The 19934-nt window shown below is 41.5% G+C and overlaps 1 protein-coding gene across 2 annotated transcripts in view; it reads left to right on the top strand.

Moving 5' to 3' along the window:
- The window catches only part of slc8a2b (solute carrier family 8 member 2b), a 289543-nt gene that overhangs the window by 16607 nt on the left and 253002 nt on the right, over positions 1 to 19934 (top strand). The window contains exon 1 of one of the 2 annotated variants that reach the window (XM_078166916.1): positions 10676 to 10809. The exons of the other annotated variant lie outside the window; for it this stretch is intronic. The gene's annotated coding sequence lies outside the window, so the exon portion shown is untranslated. Of the gene's footprint in view, positions 1 to 10675; positions 10810 to 19934 lie in introns of those variants that run through there. 2 annotated transcript variants of the gene reach the window in all.

The following is a 19934-nucleotide window of genomic DNA, read 5'->3' as shown; positions in this document are numbered from 1 at the left end:
TCACACCAAAAATCAAAGTAAAACAAAAATCGAAATCACAGGCTGATCAGCAACTTATCATGTGACGCAGTAGTGTGTACAGCTACTGCTTGCCTGTATGCATTCACGACAACGTCTGGGCATGCTCCTGATGAGTTGGCAGATGGTGTCCTGGGGGATCTCGTCCCAGACCTGGATCAGGGCATTACTGAGCTCCGGGACAGTCTGTCTTAGAACATGTCGTCATCGGATGCACCGGTACATAACGTTTCATAGGTGCTCAACTGGACATAGGTCAGGGGAACAAGAGGGCCAGTCAATGGCACCAATGCTTTTGTCATCCAGGGACTGCCTACACACTCTGGCCACATGAGGCCAGGCATTGTCGTGCACCAGGAGGAACCCAGGGCCCACTGCACCAGGTCTGACAACCGCTCTGAGGAATTCATGCCGGTACCTAACAGCAGTCAGGGTACCATTGGCTGTGACATGGAAGTCTGAGTGACCCTCCAAGGATATACCTGCCCAGACCATCACTGACCCACTGCCAAACTGGTCATGCTGGATGATGTTACAGGTAGCATAGTGTTCACCGTGATGTCTCCAGACTCTTTCACGCCTGTCACATGTGCTCAGTGTGAACCTGCTCTCATCTGTGAAGGGAACGAGGCGTCAATGGTGGACCTGCCAATTCTGGTGTTCTCTGGCGAATGCCAATCGAGCTGCAGTATGCCAGACTGTGAGCATAGGTCCCACTAGAGGACACCAGTCCCTCATGCCACCCTCATGGAGGTCATTCTGTGGGGCTCTGGGAGTGCTCCTCCTGTTCCTCCTCGTACAAAGGAGCAGATACTGGTCCTGCTGCTGGGTTGATGCCCTTCTACAGCCAATAGTAGTGTGAGGCTGGGACTCTACAGCCACAGACTGTAAAAATAATGGACATAGCTAAGACCCATTGATTTTTAGACTCCCATTCTGAAGTCTTGATTTCAGCATTTTGGCCACTGACATTTTTTTTGTTGTAGCCTGAAGTGACCATATTTGGGCAGGAGGCTGGAGCTGTGGAGGAGTGAGGGGTGGATCTAACTGAGAGGCCAAGGACACTATCCACATACAGCCTGTCACTCAGAGCAGCCATGCTCTTAATTTTGCATAAATTAAAGCCTTTATCTAAATTTGCTAATCAGATGAAAAATAAACAACAAAAAAACAAGAACAACATCAACAAAATTAAAGAATTCACTGAGATTTATTACAGTTGATGCCTGATTTTTTTATATGAATGAAATGATTGGATGGGCTTATTACGGGCCTGCTACAGTCACAGATACCAGATTTCTGTGTCTTTGCTGCTGCTGTCTCCCTCTTCACTTCATCATTGTTTCAATGAAGAGTGTGTTTTTAAATAACATGAAATAAAGAGTGTAAGAACTTCAGGTGATGCACAGCAGCCAGCAGTCCAGGCTCCAGATGAACTGACACAGGCTCATTGTTGAGGAAGTCAGTGATAGATTGGACTTGATGTTGTGGTTTCTCCCAGGTCACTTCTTATCTTTTCTGTTTCGTTTCCAGCTGAGTGGAAGCAGGTGACCAAGTCAAGATATTTATTCTACTCCACCTCAGGTACAATCACACCTAACCTGCTTTACTCTGCTCCCTTAAACCACCAAGAGTCTGTGTGTGTACATGCGTGTGTGTGTGTGTGTGTGTGTGTGTGTGTGTGTGTGTGTGCGTGCGCGCTTGCGGTATGTGTAAATGACTATGTGTCTGCATGCCTGTCTCTGTATGAGGGTGTCAGGTCTTCTCATTGTGTGCTGAAGTGTGTTATTTTTGGATTTTTCGTAGGTGTGTGTTTGTGTGTGAGTGTTCTCTCTGTCTCTTTGTGTCCTTGTCACTGTACTGTCAGTGTGTATGCACACACTGACAGTACAGTGTATGGTAGTGGTGGCTTGAGGGGATGGGTGTTGTGTGAGGATGGAAAAATACACAATTTTATCATGCACTGGGAAAAAAACAACCATAACTTGATCGTGATTAATTTATAGTATTGTAATAACTGTGAATACTGTGTCCAGCAGCACCTGCAGAGACTGCTGGGCAACCAACAATAAAACAAGCTGCATATGCACTGACCTCGAAAAATTCAAAAGATCTTATTAAAGCATCAGCACATTTTATATTGAAAGATATGGCGCTGTTTGCTATTTTAAAGGTTGGAAAGTTTAACTTTTTAAGATTGTTTAAATAAAAAAAGAATGTACAATTTTATTTTGTTATAATTTGTAGGCTACTTTTGAAAACAATATGAGCTTTTTGGAAATGGCAGCTAGTAAAAATACCCTTGATTTAACAAAAATTGGTCACCAATGAAACAAACTGAAAAAAATCCTCAGTGAATTTACATTTTGTACAGTGTGGTGGAAATGACCATCACCCAAATGGACAGGTATTCTTTTTATGAATAAAAAATATATATAGTTATTTATTTAAGTTATTTCACAACACATGATACAGTTCATTAAAACATAGATACTAACCTGAGTTTAATGGATTTACTGTTTATTAAACAAAACAAGAATTAGCTAGTTAGCACAGCCCGCAGACCCTCCACCTTACTCCACGTCATGAGGACTTTACATCCCAGGAGAGGAGCCACTGTAGCAACTCAGCTTCAGCCAGTGGAAACCTAAGCCATGGGGTTCACAGGAGGCTAGTGGCCAGTGGCAGTGAGGGGTCTAAGTGTGCATTTACACCCAAGCGTCATGAGCGTCATAAGCGGCCGGCAGCCATTCATTTTCAATGTATGCTTGCTACGAAGGGCATCTGGAGCGTCGGTGGCAGCGAGCAGCGTGATGCCAGCGACCGGAGCGTCACTGTGAAGTTGAGAGAAGCTCAACTTTATGCAAATGAGCAGCGACACCACCGAAGCAGCAGCGAGCAGCAGCCAATTGCAGACCGTGATATTCCCCGTGGAGTAGCTGGGTTCGCAGGACTTGGTGGACCCAGATGGCCTGATGGTACCGAGCCCTGCGTTTCCTCAGCAAAAACACCGCTGCAATACAAAACAGGCTTCCCAAAGTGCGATCCATGGTGAAAGAGGAAGCGGTAGATGTACATACTATATATATAGACACACTTTTTCCCTCCAAAGAGCTCCCACTTAGTTATCACCAACCAATAAGTTCCCACTTATTATTTACAACCAGTTACATTTCTCTTGGTCCTACGAGTCATCCTATGCACAGCTGATCAGCTGAACACATCTGCAGCGCAGCTTGAAAGCCCCGCCCCTTGGCAGCCTTCTGCAAGCGCTGCCAGAGGTGCCAGGCAGCGCGATGCCAGCGACCTGAGCGACCGCTGGCGCTCATGACCCTTTGGTGTGACTGCACAGTAATGCGTGTAATGGCAGCAACAAAATGTTCTGATCCAGCGGGGACTCAGGGTGGTCAAGAGGGCGGTCAGGGGTCAAACCCCCGGTGCTCAGTCTGGCTATGGCTGAATTTAAGTTGCTTGTACTGAATTTCTTTGGCATTAACAGTCGTTAAGTCATGGAAAAAGACTCTGTAGGATACTGTAGTGCACCGTGAATCCATAGCAAAATGCAAAGTACAGAAACAGAGAAATACCATTAAGCGTCAACAGAAATATGAGCTGCTGCAAAAGAAAGCAGCAAGGCAACCAGCAAAAGTCCTTTACACGCATGGCCACCCACACAAGTGTTCTAACTTATTCTGCACAAATAGACTTCATCTGCCGACTGTGTGGACTACAAACTGTGCTTCACTGACATTTGTCTGACGTCCTTTTTAGTTTTGTTGAACCTGATAATGTGGAAATGCTACATCTTTATGATTCTTATTGGCTAACAATGTTTTGTGACTTTAAACTTCAACCTGAGCAGGTGTCTAACTAGCAGGAATAAGTCCAACCACAATGAGACTTTGATCTGATATTACGGATCTATCTTATTCACAGACATGTCAGATATTTTAAAGACATGTTGTAGTGTCACAAAGGACAAGAACAGGTGTAAATGATAAAATTTAAGATGACTGAATTTCATTTAGCTGCTTTAGTGTGCTGGCTGTCACACCATTCAGGGCTTACTAGCACATTTGAATAAAGCAGCTATCTGTATTTTTATTAGTTTCTATACAAAATGAAGAAGTAAATTTAGATGTACACATGACTGGTTTCCTCATGTGCATCTGAAAATCAAGGATATACAGTATGACAGAATAAGAGATATTCAACACCATGTGAGTCAGTGCTTGTTTGTAAATGTTTGTTAGTCTTTGAAGTCAAGGACACCAGAGGGTCTCTGTTTGAGAAATGCAAATTTAATCCCAACTTCTGTTTGGTTCAAAGATCTGCGCTGCTGATAGCCATGGCCAGAGGCATTATGTTGTGGAGTTGTCTGTCTGGCTCATTCTTGTTGAATGTGATACCTTGAGAGCACCAAGGGGGAATTTTTTCGAATTTGGCACAAACGTTCACTGGGACTCAACAATGAACTGATTAGATTTTGGTAGTCAAAGGTCAAGGTGACTGTGACCTTGCATCAGTCTTATTCTCATGAGCATGACATCTCAGGAACGCCTTGAGGGTATTTTCTAAAGTTTGGCACAAATATCCACTTGGAGTTAAGAATGAACTGATCAGAATATGGTGGCAGACGGTCAAAGGTCAAGGTCACTGTGACCTCAGAAAACATGTTTTTGGCCTTAACTCAAGAATTCATACACTAATTATGACAAAATTTCACACAAATATCTCATAGAATAAAATGATGACATGAGAACAACTTATGTCCACAAGGTCAACTTCACAGTGACATCATAACGTTCTGCAAAAACACTTTTCTGGCCATTATTCAACGTCATATCTCAGGAGCAGAAGGGGAGATATTTGGACAGGTACTGAATTGAAGTGTGGCATCAGTTTCCACAGACATGGATGTAAAGTGTAACTGCAACTCAACTAGCTCTCAGAGGCATACAGCTGTGGCAGTAATTCTAGTTTATCTTTATCACAACAGTCAGATAAGATATATTGAATTTGAGTTAAAGGCATAGTCCACATTAGAGCTTAGATTGGGCCCAAAAAATCCAGCCCGACCCGGCCCAAGCCTGTGCATGTTATGTCTGGGACCGGCCCGGCCTGTCCAATTAACTGTAATTATGGGCCCGAGCCCGATTTAAACCCGACATTTTTCAATAAGTTGGCTGTTATAATTAAGAGTATTAAACCACAATTCTTATTGTTATTTGAATGACAGAAATATAGGATCACGGAGGCATGATTATGTAATAAAACAGGTGTTTATTTTAGGATCCAGGTGGTGAAGGGCTGTGCGCACAATGTTGCAACATTGTAACTTAGTTTGTTGTAACTTTATGTGTCATACAAAGTGTGGTTTAATTTTACTTTTTATAATAGCCTATTGTAGCGTCTGGCAGGACGTGTGGAAAGGATGATGCAGTTATTTGGCAAACCACCATTTATTACTGAACAGTACAGGTTACTGTTGGCCGTAACTACGCCAAAACAACCAACAAACAGCAACTTAGATGTAACTCCAACTGTGCACTCCTGCTCTCTCCTCCAGCTCGCTCATACACACACCAGCACGCGCACTCACATAGCTCTCATCCCTGTCACACTCGCACCCCGCACCTCATTCAATCCCAAACATGCCATTAACTCACAGAACACTGACATTATAACAGAACATTTACTGCAGGGGGATATGGTCTGAATCTGGCTCATGCTCTTTTATGCCCACCCCTCCAACCCTATTTTTTGTGTTTGTGAAAAATGCTAAATTAGGCTTAACCCACTCAGACCCCCATCCATTCGAAAGGACATAACTTTTCAAGGATGTCTAGGTCTATGATTACTGTCATCTGACTCCAACCAAGTGCACATGGGATGTCTGTAAACCAATAACAGTGTTCCACATCATCATCATCATCATCATCATCATCATCATCATCATCATCCACTTTAGATGATGTGGAACACTGTTATAAACCAATAACAGTGTTCCACATCATCTAAAGTGGACCTGTCTATAAAACATATTCTTAAAGTACATAATTTGTATTCAAAGTGTTTAAAGTAAACTTACGATACGATGGATTGATAGATTTTACTGAGGATTTTCTCAAAAATATCCATCCACTGGAATGTACAATGGACCTGAGAGTCACTGGAAAATGAGGAGGGGAAATAGTGTCAAAATAGGGGAAAAAACTGTTCTGATTTTACTATTGATTACTATTGATACAGCCAGTGTATAATGCCTCTTAATTGATTATGTCCACAGAATATTCATCTCAGGAGGTTTTCAACATACTGTTATTTAGAGATAATTCAGAAATTAAGGATATTTTCAATTATGTTTTTTTATTGAACAAAGGTCTGTTAAGACCATTCATCGTTATTTTACCTATTTTACCTATTTTACCTATTTCTGATTTCTGCATTAAGATTTGTCCATTGGAATTGACAGACAGAAATTAGATTTAACTGCTAACATACAATAAGTTATTATAAAGCTCAGAAACATCAGTAACCTGTCACCATGCTGCATCTGATGCTGAAATAAGAGAAGATTGTTCATACATGATGTCTCTCTGTGTCTGTGCCTCTCTCCTCCTCTAGTTTTATATGATTTAATGATAAACATGTTATTTATAGATAAATCTCCCACTGCTGTCTGCGTTCATTTACATAATCGCTACAATAGCATCATCGTCCAGTGCTCACATGCTGAGACACATGTGATACATCATATCGTTTATCTGCATCGAAGCAGAAGTCACTGCTGCAGGCAAACCCCGCTCTGACTGTATGCGTATGCATAATTTAACTCACTGCCATGTGTGTATGTGTGTGTCTGTGTGCATTTCGTGCACCTACTGTGTGTAAAGTGGGTCCTATTTGAAGATCCACACTAATTACCTGACCCAAAAGCCAAAGGCCAATGACTCGTTGTTGTAAAGACCCCAGAGCTTCTATATGTGTGTGTGTGTGTGTGTGTGTGTCTGTGTGTCTGTGTGTCTGTGTGTGTGCAGGCACCTTGACGGTGAGATTTATAGTGCACTAGAGGTCATTCTGGGGTCATCTAGCCAATCTGTTCTCTCTTCCTGTATTTGATGGTATTAACTAGAAGCTGCAAGACAAGTTTTACTACCAGACTTTTCTCCTCTCTCTGTTAATTAATGTGGGTGTAGAGGACAAGGTGCTGTCTTTATACCTCTTACCTAAATGACAGAACAGGTCATTTGCAAAATGACCTTTGGCGAGTACCAGCGATCCAAAGGTTGTTATTTTAAACATGTGATTAATGTTGTGAAATTGTCACAGTTAGGCACCAAAACTACTTTGTTAGGTTTAGAAGACAGACAGTGGTTTTGGTTAAAGTTAGTAATTTTTTATGTAATTTAAAGGAATACTTCACACTCAAAATGACCATTTGGAAATTAATTAGTAATGCTGTGTTATCTTGAATTTGTGAAGAAAACTTTGTTTTTCTTGCATGCCTTGTGGAAAAAGGTAACTATATCATTTGCTCAGTATACTTCACAAACACACATTTTCACTGAAAAACCTTAGTGTTGGAGTCTGGCTTCGAAGAGAGCAAAGGTAAGTTATACTTTCGGTTTTTCAGTCTCAGTTTCAGTTTTAAATAGAAAGGTTTTAGCATGACATCAGTCGGGTATGTTAGGTTTCTCAGGTACATTAGGTAATGCCATCTCGGCATGATGCCTGCCAAGCTGCAGACCATTGTTCAAGACCAACAAACAACGAAACCAGTTGTTTTCTGTGATCTATGGCTGTTTTACACCAGGAATAGAGTCACGGAAAACATCTGTTTGTTTACAGAGATATTGCTGCTTTTCCAGTGAGAATTCTGCCACCAGCACTGGGCATTTTGAGCCAAAACATGATCTGTTCCTGACCAACTCAGTGGTTTTTGCACCTAAACCCAACCAAATATTAACCACAGTGTTGTTGAAATGAAAAAATTCAATGTATCCACTACATAATAATGTGTCAAATGTAGCCTATCTGTGGTTTGCAAAAATGTACAATGACAACATTTTTTCTGTCTATTGGGTTGAGTTAGAACAACCAAAGAAATGAACGATGACCAAATGTCAAGGAGAAGAAAACACTGAATTTGTCCCAAGAAAGAGGATTTTAAGTATGTGTGACTGTTAGAAATTTACAAAAGAATTAAAAAAAACAAAACGTTTAATAAGTATTGTATTAGATATGTTAAGACTCGTCACTTGCAATATTCAGAAAAATAATCTTCATCCACAGTTTGGGTTATTTGTACAGTTTATCAGTTGTCCTGCTGTTATTGTTATGCATTAAATGTAATATGACATATCCATAAAATATGTAACTTAGTCAGGAGTCATCAGTTTGCTTACTGGTAGAAAAGGGATCCCTTAAGGAAAATGGTGAAGAACCATTGCTATAGCCATTGCACCATGCAATCAACATTTACTTCATACTGATATCATACAGCAAAAAAAGGGTCTGTTTCCACTTTCAGTGCACCTTTCAGTAGAACCAGATGTTGTCTCAGCAGTGGTGTGAGGTAGTCATGATGGGCCCCAGTGCACGCTTTTATGATGGGCCCCAGCGCAAGCTATTATGATGAGGCCCAGTGCACACTATTGTGCACATATCATCACATGATTAGAGACTTGACATTAATTAAAATCAGCATACACATTCCTCAGCAATCATCATTGCATATCTGTATATAACAAAATAAGAAATTAACAATTTAATTATTTTAACAATTGATTTATAGAATAGTTGATTTATAAGTAGGCCTATAGAATAAGCATATAATTTTGCTATAGATGCTATTGACTATTTAACAAAACAATTAATAAATAAATAAACATGACGGAGAGGGGTTTGCCTTTGTCAAGAGCACATATAGCAAATGGCAGTTTTTAATTTAATGAGAGTTCTTCTTTGAACACAGGCATATTTTCACCCAACACATTGTACGAGGGGCCACTTTCTCTATGGGTCCCCCACCTCACAGGCCACAGTGCAACCGCACTACCTGAACTGTCTATATTTACGCCCCTGTGTCTCAGGTATATTGTGCCAAATTCTATCAGGTTTTATAAACTTGCCACACAAAAAATAGAAACAGAGCACACTGTGAACACACTTACAGTGTAAGCCTGTGGAACTGTACATAAAGGTAGTAAAAATGATAAACAAGAGGCAACACTGAATGCAACATACCTGGCAAATAAAAGCAGATTCTGAACCTACTCTAAAACAAGATTACAAAAAATGACCAGAAAGCTGATATTAAATTTAAATGAGGAAGAAGTGAGCAAAATGAGTAGAGTGTGGTGGCTGAGGAAGATGGAGGAGGAAAGGAGGTGTACATTATACTGGATGAACTCTAAGAGGTAGATTTAGTACAGTGTGTCTATATAGAGACAGACTGATTGACTGAATGTATTTCCTGCTGCTTGGTCAGCAGGCCTCGGCAGTCAGAGCCTGAAATGTGGCACACTGACTAAGTAATTGGCTCTGCTCGATACTTTGATAAATGCCTCCTTCTCTGCTCTCCCCTCCAGCCCTCCTCTCTCCTGCAAACACCCCTCTGCACCCACACTTCAGTTATTAGGTTAACTGAGAAAATGTCAAACTGTGGAGCCTGCTAATATCCAAATTTAGATATTAGCGTGTCAGGTATAATAATGTATAATGTGATGTCTAATATTAGAAAAGGAGGAGAAGGCTGTGAGTCATGCCGGCTGCAGAGCATCCTGTTGCAGTTATGGTTAATCAATTTTCAATTTGCTCTTTGTTTTTTCTCCTCTCCATCGCTTTATATTCTCCTTTATTTCCTTTGGTTTCTCTTTTTCACTCCACTCCACGTCCTGTATGTCTCCTTGACGTCATCCCTGTGCCTCATATCTCTCATTTCTCCTTGTTACTATCACATTCCATTTTTAATCTGTTCTTTAAATTCACCACTCATCTCCTCTCCTCTCCTACTGTTTTTACTCTTTTTCATTTTGCCTCCTCTTCTGCATCTCTCCCTTTAGTGTTTTCTCCCTCCTCCTTTTTTCTCTTTCCTCTCCTGTCCAACCCATGCATCTCTCCTTTAATTTCATCCCTAATTTTGTTCCTTTCCTCTCCCCCACTCTCCTTTTCTTTTTCCGTTCCATTTCAATTTTTTGTCCACTCTTGACTTATGTCTTTCTCCTCTCCTCTCCTCTCCTTTTTACTCTTTGAGTCATATTGTCTCCTCTTCTGCATCAGTGTCTTCTTTCTCCTTTTTTCTTTCCTCCCCTCTCTAATCCATACGTTTCTCCTGTAATTTTATCCCTCCTGTCCTCTCTTATCCCTTCCTTTTTGCTCGTTTCCTTTCCTCTCTTTTCCTTTTTCCATTCCATTTCTACCCTTGACTTATGTCCTTCAACTCTCCTCTCCTCTCCTCTCCCGGGCACATATCCCCTCTCACCATCCATCCGCGCCCCCGAGGACAAACCGCGCTCCTCTGCACCCCGCCCGGCTGCGCGCTGTGTGTGATGTGTGTGATGAGGGACCGCGGGGAGGGTGAGCTCGAGAGCGTGTGTGTGTGTGTGTGCAGTTTGTTGAGTGTGTCGATGCGAGAGAGAGAGAGAGAGAGAGAGAGAGAGAGAGAGAGAGAGAGAGTCGAGCAGCGGGCGCGGGGCGCAGTACCAAGGACAGTTTTCTCTCCCACTCTTTCATACTAACATCAGATACTATGCTTATTGCTTCGAGTGGCTGGCACTAGAACACAAGGTAAGAACAATTTCCCTTTACACTTCTGCTCTGTTTGTGGACACTGTGTGCGTTTTGTGCGTGTTTGTTGTGCTCATGTGCGCTTGCATAGCCCCATGCGGGCATCACCGGCTGCTGACTGTGGCCGTGTACGACCATGTGGAGCTGCCTTGTGCTGCCAAAAACTCGACTACTGACAGAGTAGCTATGTCTCCCTGGGAGTGTTGTCGGTGCTTTAAAGCCTGTAAATGGATAGATAACTAGGCGTCAGAGCCTGTGAATGTCTCTCCATAAAGACGTGCTATGCGAATATCAGCTTTGACAGGCAATTGCTCTGATCTTTGCAATATTTTTGATTTATTTACAAGCCATGCTCGACATGATCAGGGTCGCGTTTCCTTGTCCATCCCCTGAAGCATCCCTGTGTCCTATATTCCCCTGAAGTTTTGTAGGAGCGTGAGTGAAATGCTAAGGATGTTGCGGGGATTTTTTTAGTGGGATGCACAAAGACTGCATGAAGCCTCCTGCCCGGCGCTTTCATCCAAAGTGCCTCCCAGTTTAATGAGCGCTACTGCCCGGCGTGGCCCCAGAGGGAGCCCGCTGGGAGTGTGTAGGTGTTGTGTTCAAGCGCAGAGATCAACAACACCAACTCTTGACATCTGTGCTGGAACTGCCCTTATTACTGCGGAGAAACACTTCATCACAGATATCTGATTTTTTATGATTCTGTTTTTTTTTTTTTTTGTAAATAAAATAATAACAAAAGGGGCCTTTTAAACGTGAAATCTTTTTGAGCTGTTGTTGCTTGGTTGGTGAGACAACGCGAGGTTGTAGTAAATCTCTGATGACACTGCCCCTCTTGGCAGCGGAGCGCAGCGTCAAGTCAGCACAAAGAAACATACGACTTCTGGTTGAACTTTAAAAATAAAATCATGCCTTTAATAGACATTGTGAGTTAAAACTACAAAATGCACAGCTTTATCTGCTTTTATAGGCTGACTTTGACCAAATGTTTGCGCTCTTATATTGGATCGTTGTTGCGCGTTATCCATCCTCAGACCTGCCAAAAAGCAAAATGCATAACTGATTACATATTACAATCAGAAAACACACTAGGCTGCTGCTAGATTGCATACTACAGTCCACGGTAGAATGAAGAAAAAGTAGCGCCTTTAAGATTTTATTTTGAAAGATCCCAAGCTCATTTTCCGCTTTCCTTGTGCCTTTTCTGTTAATCTTGACGCAGCAGAGTGATCCTTGGGTGGGTTGTGGGATGTTTCTCCACCCTAATGTTATAATTCATCTTCACTTCTGCTTTGAAACCGTTTGGGGGGGGCGGTGCAGGCATCGTTCATTAATGTTGCGTAACTGTGCGTCCCAACCTGATAGAGCGATACAGAGGAATAATTGTGCACAATATATGAAGGAAATAATAAATATGGCACGAAACGGTCACCTCAGGGCATGCATGGAATATATTGCACCTTATGGTGTTTGAATTTAGCCTACATCAGTTTGTGTTTTTATTTTGACCATTTGTGTTTTTAATACATGATTTCAGCTCTGTAAGCTTCAGGCAGATCCGCAGGGCAAAGAGAGGGATGCACATGATGATGTATGTGAAATAGCTGATGCATTCAGTCTGAAGTCTGGCAGTAGTTTTAATGAGGGGATCGGTTATATTAGCCGGGCTGCAGCATGCGGGCTGGAGAGGCAGAAGTGAAACGGGGATCCTCCTCCATGTGCACAGAGGCTGCAGCGGGGCTTCCCTGGGCTTTTCCTTTCTCACTGTCTCCTTTGCAGTTTTTCCGGGGCTTCCCTCGTTTTACCTGCACCAGCCTCACACCCAGCCCATCCTCCATCTATCTCTCTGCCAACGGGGCCATGCAACTCCCCCCCAATCCATCATTGGAGGTAAAATGCTGTGGGATACAGATGCAGCACCAGCAGGACAAAAAAATAGCAGAGATCCCTGAGCGAATGTTTTAGGAATAATTACTCATGTTTAATGAAACTCAGAATAGACTGTGTTTACTTGGACAGCAGTGTGAACACAAGGATGATGAAACTTTTGTATTTCTGTGCTTTGATGTTGTGTATTTGCTCATATAGCCTTTTGCACAACTTAACCAACATATTTAGCTTCATCTGTCCAGAATCCAAGTGCTTTCTTTACCTTCTATATTGGCTGATGGATTATTCATTGACCTATCTGTCTCCTCTCTGCATCTCCTCTTCCTCTCCTCCATTATCTCCAACCTCTTTCTCTCTTTCACTCTTGCTTGCTCCCATCTTCTCTTCCCTCCCCCTCCCCTCTTTGCATCTCCTCTCCTCCCTGCTCCCTCGGCATCTCCTCCCATCCTTACATCCTCTATGTTTTTTTCCTCCTTTCTGTGTTGTATTGCATTTTGCTATAAGGCATTTAGCAGATTCTCTTATTACGAGCCACTTACACACAGAGAGACATATGTCCCCCTGTTTTCTGCATCTTTTAACCTTTATTTACTCACTGGGTGTTGTGTTGCTCTTTCATCACCGCCCCACCTCACACTCGTTCATTTACAAATCACACTTGGGAAAAGCTCCGGCACAACCACATCCCTTTACTGCTGGCTGTTACATAACATTATACTTTCTATCTCGGCTGTGAGAGTGAAAATCTGCAACATTTTGATACACTAACATTTTTCTACACTTGTAATTTAGCAGAAAGCCACATAATGAAAGCTTTCCCATCCGTCTCCTGATGTGATGATTCAGTGTGTTTGGAATAAGCAGAAAAAGGAAATGTAAAGTTAGCATGAAAATGTGACACATGCAGCACCTCAAAATGCATCAGTGGAAAAGGAAGGAAAAAGAAAGATTAACATCAACAATGCTTTAACTGACGAAACGATTGCTAGGCTGCTCAATCCAGAGGCATTGGCCAAGAATGTGTCACACCTAAGAACCTAAGAGACCTAATGTGGCTGTTTGAACAATGACTTTCATGTGTTAAAGAGTCTGAGGTGTGATGTTGTTAGAGCATTTCAAATGTCTCAGCATCCCAGGATGGATAGTCATAAAGAGCTTCTTACTGACAGTCAGTGTCTTAGAATTGCAGCAATTAGCTAGCTGGTTGATCAGTAAATGAACAGAAAATGAATCAGCAACTAAGTGAGAATTTGCTACATTTCCTGGTTTTACATCATAGTAAATTTAATATCATTGGGTTTTGGATTGTTGCTCAGACATATTAAGATATTTGAAGAAGTCACCTTGGGCTCTAGGATATCGGGATTTTCTTTTTTCACTGTTTTCTGATATTTTATTGACATAAAGATGGATCAGTTCCTTAGCTGCAGCCTTACAATGTCTTATCTTAACCAAAACTCCTTACATTATTTCTAGATAAACTAAAAGTGGACTGAATGCACTCTTCCTGGTAGCGTTGTCCACCAAAGCCTTTTTTGTTACTGTCACAGGACTCGACATTAACACTTAGTCAAATAAACTCTGTGTTCGGGCAGGTGCCATGCTCATTGGTTATCCGATGGAGCAAGCGCAAAATAAATGTGATGTCTAATGTAACGTCTGAGAATGAACTGCATACTGTATCACTGAGGTGGAGCTTTTCCTGCTGAGCTGTGTGCATGAGTCTGTCTCACCACAAAGCATTGAACAGGACTGATGAGAAAGATCTGATATACTCGACACCATAGAAGTTAACTCTGGGCTTGACAATGTTATAGACGGTATAACGTTACTAACATGACATAGCTCTGGAACGCTGCATGCAAGAGGCTTACATTGTTTTGCCTAGAAGCTAAAGTTAATGATCCTGTGAACCCAAAGTTAGAGCGACTTTAGCTTCTGTACTGTGGCGTATCCTCCAGTGACAGGGAATATTTGAGCAGTGTACAGTTACAAGATGGATATAAATCAAATCCTTTGCATTCGATTACTGTTTTTGAAATGAAAACAGAGGTTTGCCCCCTGGTATCCAAAAAAACATCGCTACCTCTCTCACCATATTGCTCTGTTATCTACTGCAACCTACAAACAAAGAAAATGTGGTTTTATATGACTGATGTGGCTGGCTAGTCAGCCAAAGTCTCATACGACTGAATGATCTTTTGTGAATGCCCCTGGAAGAGTCATTAAATATTTGAAACTTTTACAAAAAAAGAAAAGAAAAAAAAAGACAGAGACTGATATGGATTTTTTGACATATATTTTGACATATAACAAGAGATAAATGCTCACTTAACACAGAGACACAGGATTACAGCTGGAAAATGTATTTGTCATTTCATGGGGACTTTAGCCATCATGCTAACATCGTTCCAACTAGGGCTCAGGTGCGACTGTATTCCTTTCACAAGCTTTGTAATTCAGCCTTGAACTGCTGTGTCTTTTTGGAGACTTTACCAAACAAAACCAGATTGATAAATCCAACACTGAATGTCCTCTGTGATTACTTATCTCTTGTTTGCTTTATCAAAAATTATCAATTTTGGGTGAAACGCTACACTCGTCAATGTCACTTTTTACCCAGCTGTCCAATCACAGTGGAGGAGGGGTGAGACAAATACCACAAAGACCAAACGTCACATAAATGTACAAGCACTAAACAACAACTGGTGTTATTAGCTGAGAAAGAAAGCTTTGATGAACCCACAACCTTATAAAAGTAACCCCAGCAATTGTCCGACCAATGAGAATTTGGTTAGACAAGAGTATATCAGCCAAGCAATCAACCAACTTCCCAGAAGATGTCAGCCCTAATCTTGACCAAGTAGTTATTGTATTTATAATATGTATTTTGGAAGGCCCTGAAAAACTACCTTTTTCATTCTCTTTGCTTTTGAGAGAGAAATCCTTTAAAAATAGAACTTGCATCTGCACCAACACATTTTTAGAAATATCCTGGTAACTAACAAGCACGCAGGATTAATCACACAACTTTCATGGAGGCATAAACAATTTAGATTTTTGCACAAAACACCAAACAACATAAAGAACTCACAAATGGCAATAAACCAGAGAAACAAGCATTTATCTTCTATATCAAAGTAAGCATCTTTCTTTCATCTCAGCATCTCATTATCCATCCTCCTCGTGTCTCCTAACTCCTCCTCCATCCTCTCTGTGATTGCTCACTTGGGAAACATTCAGGGTTGTTTCCGAATCCCAGCCTCTCATCCACAGCCTCTTTTCACACTTTAATTACACAAATCATGTGGCTGATTGGTGCAGGGTAAGATTGTAGTTGTCTGAGTGTGTCAGGTGGCTTATAGAAATGGAGACGGGGGATTGATTTTTTTGCCAGGACAGACAGATAGATGGGCAGACAGGTCAAAGCTCCATCACTTTAGAGATCTGAATGTGAAATTGAAAACGTGGTAGTGCTGTTTTGGCTGAAATTGGATTAGTGCTTTGTGAGATACTTGCAAGCAAACAAGCAAACAAATAAATCACCTAACAGGTTGATCATTCCCATTCCCTACACCTCTAGTTTCATTGTGCAGAGTGAAATACCAGAGAGATTAATTTCAGGACAGACAGGTAAATAGACAGACAGACAGACAGACAGAGTCTCTGGAGCGTTGATGCTCAGTAAGATCCAGGAGAGACAGGCAGAAAACAAAGGCTAGAGATCAGATAAACAGAGCCTTTGAGAAGAGAGATTTAAGAAGGATCACAACAACAGCAAGACAGAAAAATTACATCAAACAGAAAGACAGACGGATGGACAGACATGCAGATATGGAGTTCTTCATATATAGCTATTTCTTCAGACACCTGGTTTCAAGTCTGCTTTCAGCCCCTTAAAGAAAAACTTTGGTACTTTCCAACCTGGGCCCTATTTTCACGTTTTTGTGTGACTAATGAGGAAAACAATTTTTGAGATTAGTCCAGTATCGAGGAGGTTGTTGCAGCTGGTAGTTACGAAACAGGCTGCAATGTACTGTAACCAGTCGAGGGCAAATTCACACCATCAATATATGTGCACTGACAGGCTCAGATTGTTATTCCAGGTGTCTGACAAAGAAATGAAACATTTTTCTTTACACATTGCTCAATCTGGTCTGTTTGTTCTTGTCTTCCTACAACAACTCAACTTGTGAGACTTCAGAACGAGACTTTTCTTGAGTGAGACTTGTTGAGACACAGTAGCAAACAAACTGCAGGTTTTCTGCCTTGACTGGTGACATTCATGTTTGAGGTGACCCACATCTGACATTAGAGTGAATTTTGCACATGCAACCAGTAACATCACAATCATGCATGTTGGAACAACAACAAAAAACATTATATTGGCAAAACAGGCATCTGGGAATAAAATGAATGGTATCCCATTGCAAACGGTCCGATCCGCTGTGGTGGTTCCGATGATAATTTGGGCAGTTAGGCTCTATTAGCTGGTGACTGGGGGCAGCCTACTGCAGCAGCAATATGATCCCAGCAGCCCACTGTAGTTTCAAGTGATCTGCGCCTGCACAGTGAAGAATGATATGGGAAAACTATGGATGTATGGGAAAAACATAGATGAATTCAGATATGGCCGTTCTCAAAGTGGCCGCATGGCCAGTGATCAGATATATAACGGATTTAGGACCACAAATGAAGTTGGCCCAGATTTGATTGGAAAGAAACATATTTCTGTGTCCACACTGCTCTGAAAAAAAAAAAATCAGATCGGTGCACATGAGCGCAAAAAAATTGGTTTTGGGCAAATGTTGCCTTAAGGCTCTGACACACCAAGCTGACGGTCAGCCCTCAGTCAATGTTGGGCCGTCAGTACGGGTCTATCACCCTAGTCCTTGTGGTGTATCCTGCACTGTCGGCCCTCTTTGGCCCTTGTCGCCTTTTTCAGCTAATTAAGCATGTTGAATCAGTATTGAAGATGGCAGAGCCCATCAATGAATGAAATCACTCTGGCGGTTTAATTCAGTGCACATGAAGAGAAACAGACGTGAGGAAAGTAAACAAACAGTTTAAGACAAGGGGGAGTGTGACCAAAACAAAGTCGTAATATTAGGTAAGATTCATTTTCTTTAGCCACTGAGCTCTTTAGCGGAAACATTTCGTGATGGTGTTTGTTATTGTTCACTGGCGCACAGTAAATATCCTTTGTTGTTTCAGCATGTTGTTAATGTGCTAACTGGCTAACTAGTGTCTTGAATCCATCCTGTGGGCCCTCTAATTAATACAGACTACTGCCACCTTCTGGCAGTTATTTCCTCAGCTCTAGTGTTTGCGGTGTGTTCATGCAACTTTTTGGCTAAAACACAGGTGATCTGACAATAGATCTTTAGATGCATCGAGATTCTGTCTTGAATGATACCAGCATCGATGTGGAAAACTCATAATCGATTTTAATTTTATTTTTATATTTATTTTTCAAATTACTGTAACTCCTCAACCATCCACGCTATCAACGTAATTCCAACTGGTTCTGAAAGCTGAGAAGCGGAGCTTTCCAGTGATATACGGTACACACCGTATACATTACGGTAGTGACGTCATTACCTGTGAAGGAGGGGAGGGAAGTGAGCACAGCAGGAGGAGAGTGACAGCTGACGAGGAGAGAGTCGGAGTGATTTAGCGGTGTTGTAGTGGAGTTCTGGTGAGTTTTAGTGGAGTGTGGGTGGTGTTTTCTTTGTAAATAATATTTAGTGTTGTAAATAATAGTATTTTTGTTTTTTTTGAGAGCTTTAGATTTTTTTATGCTGTGTTTTTGAGTGTTTTTTGCCGTGTTTTCGTCGTGTTTTCACCATAGTTCGTAGTTTTGCCATCATTTGTCTTTTTTGCAATAGTTCGTGTTTTTATAGTCCATAGATAGTTATAGTCAGTTATAGTTTTATACTGGAGGAGAAATGTCGAGGAGGTCGACAAGGGACAGGAGAGTCCCGTTGAGATTTGTGGAGGAGGAGGATGGACCGGAGGAGACTGGTGGAGTGTAGTCATCTCAACCACAGTGAGTAATACAGTTTGTATGCACTGGACATGTAATCCCAGCTTTACTACAATAATGTTTTTCAATATCTAGTGTAAAATTTCTTCTTGGCTCGTTTTATAATCGAAATTGTTGTCCTCAGAATTGGAATCGAATCGTGAAGTGCCTAGAGATTCCCACCCCTAATGTTAGTCTAGGCAACAGTTGGCTCTCGTCACTGCTAGTTCTTTGATGTATGTTGATGTGTGTAGACCCTTAATGAACATACATTATTGACTGTGCGCTACTGCCACAAAGGATTACATTGCTGCCTGTTTCACCGCTGTGGCTGTAGTGTTCTCGCTAAATACTGAACCAGATTCAAAAATGGTTGTTCCCATTAGGCACATAGACGGAAAAAAAAAAATCCATACTGTGTTTGCATGGTCTGTTAGTGTCTTATCCATCTTTTCAGTGTTCTGAGATTTTACCAGATCAGAACCTGAGACTTAAATGATTTTAACCAAGTAAGCCAAGTCTGACAGAAGTCCAGTCTAAGGTTGATATAACTAATATTCTTGTACTTGCAATGTGTGAAATGACAACTTGAAAACAATGTGACACTGTGAAAGGAGTCTCTTGTAATGATGAACCTATAAATTGATTTGTGAAATAATGCTTTGTTTAGTGTTTGGTCATATGGCCCACATTTTTTGTGTTCACTTGGCCTCTGTCAAAGTGTGTTTGCACTGATACGCTCTCTTTATTGTCATAAGATACAAAAATCTTGCCGGGAGCATTAAGAGCCCAAAGAGGTGAGTACTATATGTCTTTAAATCAGAAAGTCATAAGCAGTTAAACAGAGTGATAAGGCGAACACGTACTGTAGAGTGCAACAGACAGGGGGCTGAGTGCTTCATCGGTGCATCATTGATAGACTAACTATGGATGTGTGTGTGTGTGTGTGTGTGTGTGTGTGTGTGTGTGTGCGTGTGTGTGTGTGTGTGTGCGTGCTTGGTAGAGAATAACTGCTGCTGAGAGGCTGCAAAATCCACGGTCTTGTTATGAGATGTGTAGTGTGTGTTATGGAGACACTGACACAGACACACATCAAGGAGGCTATACATTAGTTTCTTGTCAGTTTTTACACCACCATAAATGAATTATTATGTGTTGAACTGAGCTGAGCTGCACTGTGAGCTCATGTGTTGGTGTTTCTGTCTCT

Source organism: Epinephelus lanceolatus, chromosome 4 (genome assembly GCF_041903045.1).
Source record: "Epinephelus lanceolatus isolate andai-2023 chromosome 4, ASM4190304v1, whole genome shotgun sequence".
NCBI lineage: Eukaryota > Metazoa > Chordata > Actinopteri > Perciformes > Serranidae > Epinephelus > Epinephelus lanceolatus.
The sequence above is the reverse complement of the archived record's forward strand: the minus strand, read 5'-3'. Positions and strand labels throughout refer to the sequence as shown.